Raw genomic sequence first — 5,419 nt, 5'->3', positions numbered from 1 at the left:
TTTTCTATTTTTATGATCCCCCCCTTTTTTTTAGAATTGGTGGGAAAATCGAGTAACTCACCCAAGTTCACATACCTAGTAAATGGCAGAACCAACATTTAAATTCAAGGCTCATACTCATAACCAGTATGTTATCATCCCCTCCCCCTCTCTCACTATAATCTGTTGATTTAAGTTCATTTCAGGTCTTCTCCTTTATCTGTGGCGTTAATCAAAGTTGTCCTTACGATAAAATGACCACTGAATCCCCCCTTGAAAGAGATGACGCAGGAATCTGATACGTAGGCTGCTGGCGCGTGGGACCAGACCCCCGGTTAAATAGGGTATCGGTTCTTTGATTGTTGCTGCCCCTATGGGACAGTTCGGTCTTGGCCGCCATGTGAAGGCTCTAAGGGGCATGCTGGGCGACGCTATGCTGGCTGGATTACTCAGTTTGAGAAACACGGTCATGAAATTCAGCCATGGGGGCAGTCGCCCAGTAAAAGAACTGAACGACTGAATCAGCAGTGACAGAGGCCACTCTCTGACTCCAGTCGTTCTCCAGCTGTAGTGACCTCCCTGTCAATGTTAATACGTTGGAAGCTTTCTTTTTTTTTTTATTTTTTTTTTCAACATTTATTTATTTTTGGTTAACTGACTGAGCCACCCAGGCACCCCAACATTTATTTATTTTTGGGACAGAGAGAGACAGAGCATGAACGGGGGAGGGGCAGAGAGAGAGGGAGACACAGAATCGGAAACAGGCTCCAGGCTCTGAGCCATCAGCCCAGAGCCCGACGCGGGGCTCGAACTCACGGACCGCGAGATCGTGACCTGGCTGAAGTCGGACGCTTAACCGACTGCGCCACCCAGGCGCCCCTGGAAGCTTTCAAGAACAAGCATAAGGCTTTGAAGAAATCTCTTTGATTCTTTATTCTGCTCTTTTAAATATTAATATAGTATGCAACATGTTTGTTGATTATGCCACTATCTCCTTTGGGGACTAGAAAAACAATGTGAACAGTGTGGGATAATTATGGCTCAATCGATCAAAAAACTAGTGTCAAAAAATGACTACGGTAGAGATTGTTGGGACACAAAAGAAATAGAATTTATAGTTCGTGTCACAAGATTAGTGATCAGGACAGTTCTCTTGACTACAGTGACGGGGATATAATGCTGATTTAGGAATTTTTAAAAATTGTCTAAGGTTTTATTACTTTTGGCATTAAAAATTTTGTTTTTCATTGAATAACCCTATTATGGTGGGCTGATTCCTATGACAATGAAAACCAAGAATAATGTTGTATATAATAATATCAATTTGATAATATATCTTATATTTATTTGTTGTATTTGTCATGACCTAACACAAAACTATAAAATAATTCAACAATTGCATAATGTCACTAGGAACCATTTTGCCTCTTTGTTTCTTGGAACATATTAGAGGAAACGCATTTTTTTTTTTTTTTTAAATATCACTCCCTAAGTAGTAAGTATATTTAGAGGAAACTCATTCTTATGCACATTTGAAAATTACAGACAAAATGTGGCTGCTTCTCAAGATGGGTCTATTTCTTCATTTGTTTTTGTTTTAATTTTTTTAAGGTTTATTTTATTTTTGAGACAGAGGGGAGGGGCAGAGAGAGAGAGACAGAGACAGAGACAGAATCGGAAGCAGGCTCCAGGCTCCGAGCTGGCAGCACAGAGCCCGACGTGGGCTCCAACTCATCAACTGCGAGATCATGACCTGAGCCGAAGTCAGACGCTCGACCAACTGAGCCACCCAGGCACCCCATATTTCTTCATTTGTTAGAAAAGATGGAGATGATACTATCTCTAGGTCCCTTCCAGCTTTAGCATCGGATGCTTCAATAGTGTGAGCAACAGTGGGGTCAGGTCAGGAAGAAAGGCATTGTGGGACATCTGTAGGGAGCAAAACACAAGAACTACCATTCTGGTGGCTTATGAAATCTTAGACAATTCCAAAAAAACAAACAAACAAACAAACAAAAAAAAAACCAGCTAAAAACAGGCTACTGCTAAAAGATGCAACTTTTGTTTTTCAAAAAAAGGACCCAGCCTTCTTCACACAGAAATTGTCTTCTTTTCTGTTGGCATATTCTCTTAGTCGCGGGAGAGCCATTGAGTGAAGCCTTGTATATCATTTCCGTGTGAATGAGACACGCCTCTAGGCCCAAAGATAATACGAGGGTAATCCCTGGCTTTACAGAAATCACAGAAGTAGGAAAGGCATTTTAGAAGTTCATCTCTTCAATGCCTTCATGGACGAGTTTTGGGGAATGTTGTTTATTCACTGGTAGGCTCTAGGGATACAAAGATGAGTAAAAGTCAGCTCTGGCCATTCAGGAGTTGGTAGCTGGAGTAGGCGGAGACCCATGGCACCCATGGACACACAGGTGGATGCGGTCTATGAGATAAATAACAGAGCTGCCAAACTGTAGCAAAACTTGGTGCTCCCTCCTCCATCCCTGATGTGGTGGCCCAGAGACTGTATTACGTCAGTAACTTTTAGTAAATCTGGAAATAACTTCGGAATTTTAGCAAATTGATATTTGTCCTAAAATGACCCTTCAGGGCGGAGACAGTGAGTCCACCGTCCAAAAGCAAGCTCCCAGATGAGTGGCCCTCTGGGGGAACTGGCAGGTCAACCACAAAGCACAGGGTATTTTTTTTTTTCTTAGTGTAATAAATGAGCATACATGGGCAGGAACAGCTCCCAAAAGTCTGAATAGAAGAGGTTTTTCTATATGGGGTGTGTGTGTGTGTGTGTGTGTGTGCGTGTGTGTGTGTGTATGGATGTGGGTGTGAGTATGAAGCTGAGCTTGCAAAGCACACACTTGTTTTTACTTGGGGTGTATCTTTTGTTGGAGTGGGGAGGAATGGACGAGATGATCTAAGAGGGGCTCACACCCCTCTCTGTTACCACTGAACACTGATGCTGTGTCAACAGAATATGTATGTATCATAAACATGTGGATACAGTTGTAGGTACATATGACGGCTGGAGGTAGGGTGCTAACATTGGTATTCTCGTTCATTGGTAGCATTCTGTTTTGTAAAGATTAATTTTATTTGAGAGAGACAGCATGAGCAGGGGAGAGAGATAGAGGGAGGGGAGAGAGAGAGACAGACAGTCAGAGACAGAGAGAAAGAGAGAGGATCCTAAGCAGCTTCCACAGTCAACATAGAACCCAATGCGGGGCTCAATCCCATGATCCTGGGATCATGACCTGAGCCAAAACCAAGGGTTGGATGTTCATCCGAGTGAGCCACCCAGGAGCCTCCAAAAGTATCATCCTAAGCAGGAAAATAACATGGCTGAGCGGTTCAAGAACCCCAGGAATGCTCACAGACTTGGACTCAGTGATAACCGTTTCTGGACTGTTGCCTAAACAGGTAATTCAAAATGCAGAAACCAAACAATTGCTGCAAAAACCATATGTGTGAAAAACAGACAATTGTGAGCAAATCCTTATGTCCTCCAAATAGAAAGCGATTTCCTAAGTTGTAGCACATTGATGTGACAGAATAGTATGCAGCATTTATTTTTATTCCATTTGTATTTTTAAAAATTTATTTATTTATTTATTTATTTATTTATTTATTTATTTAGAGAATTTCAAGCAGGCTCCACCCTGTTGGCACAGACCTCGATGTGGGGCTTGAACTCATGGAACTGTGAGATCATGACCTCAGCTGAAACAAAGAGACGCTTAATTGACTGAGCCACCCAGGTACCCCAGCATACAGCATTTAAAAGTGAGGAATAGGAAGTTTACGTAGCCATTTGTAAACATGCATATTTTTATAACGTTCAAAAAAGGAGTTTTCATTTAATATTTAAATGAAAAAATTATGTATCCCATAAATATGTGAAGATTCGTGCACAAAAAACCTAGACGGAAATATACATAAAATGAAAATGGTTTTTCTAAATTCCTGAATTTCCAGAATATTGATATTCCTCTTTGTTTCAGAAATACCAGACAACTCGGTTGTTTATGTGGAAAGTCTTAAGGAATTAAAACAAACAAACAAACAAACACAACTAGAACTAAAACATAAGTTTAGCAAGGTAGGTATCAGAATACAAGGTCAACATATAAAAACCAGTTGTATCTCTCTATGCGAGCAGTAAAGAATTGGGAAACATTTTAATTCATTGCTAACAGTGTTAATAATAATAACATACTGAAGAATAAACTTCACAAAAGACATGTAAAATGCCTATGTCGAAAACTATAAAACATGACTGAGACAAAGAAGACCTAAAAAATGAAGAGGTATATCATGTTCACGGAGCAGAAACTCAATAGTGTTAAGATGTCAATTCTTCCCATATTGACTTCCAGAACCAATGGAACCTCAAACACCAGCAGGCTGTCTTTTAAAAATAGATATTGACAAGTTCACTCTGAAACTTATATGGAAATGCAAGGCATCTAGAATGCCAGAACAATCTTGGAAGAGAAGAACAGATCTACTGGACATAGGCTGCCTGACTTCAAGACTTGAAGAGATCAATGGGATAGACTATGGCAGCCGAGTCCAAGAATAGACCTATTTTCATACAGTCAGTTGATTTTATCTATCTATCTATCTATCTATCTATCTATCTATCTATCTATCTATCTATTTTTTTAATAAAATGTTTTTAAATGTTTTATTTATTTTTGAGGCAGAGAGAGACAGAGCGTGAGCAGGGGAGGGGCAGAGAGAGAGAGCGAGACACAGAATCCAAAGCAGGCTCCAGGCTCTGAGCTATCAACACAGAGCCTGACGCGGGGCTTGAGCTCACAAACCGTGAGATTATGACCTGACTGAAGTCGGATGCTTAACCAACTGAGCCACCCAGGCGCCCCAGTCAGTTGATTTTGAACCAAGACGTCAAATAAATTCCATGGAAAAAAAAAAGTTATTTCACCAAATGGTGTGGAACAACCCTAAAAGTATATAATGATATAAATAGAAGAGCTAAAACAAAGTAGAAAACACAGGATAATATCTTCATGACCTGGTGGCAAGCAGGGAGACGGAATACCATTAAAGAAAAATATCTGTAACTAAGACTTCATCAGACTGCTACAACTATGCTTCCCAAAAGATACTGTTCAGAAAATGAGAAGACAAGCTACAACCTGGGGAATATATTCCCAAAGGACTTATTTCCAGAATACCCACAATGGAGTGAAAAAAAAAAAAAAGTGTCAAGGGGCACCTGGGTGGCTCAGTTGGTTAAGCGTCCGCTTCATCTCAGGTCATGATCTCACAGCTCATGTGTTTGAGCCCCGCATCGGGTTCTCTGCTGTCAGCACAGAGCCCACTTCGCATTCTCTGTTCCCACCTCCCTCTCTGCGCCTCCCCAACTCATTCTCTCTCTCTCTCTCAAAATAAATAAATAAACTTAAAAAAA

This window comes from Herpailurus yagouaroundi, unplaced genomic scaffold, assembly GCF_014898765.1.
Source record: "Herpailurus yagouaroundi ecotype Mexico unplaced genomic scaffold, PumYag 197, whole genome shotgun sequence".
NCBI classification, from domain to species: domain Eukaryota; kingdom Metazoa; phylum Chordata; class Mammalia; order Carnivora; family Felidae; genus Herpailurus; species Herpailurus yagouaroundi.
Note: the sequence above shows the minus strand (reverse complement) of the source record.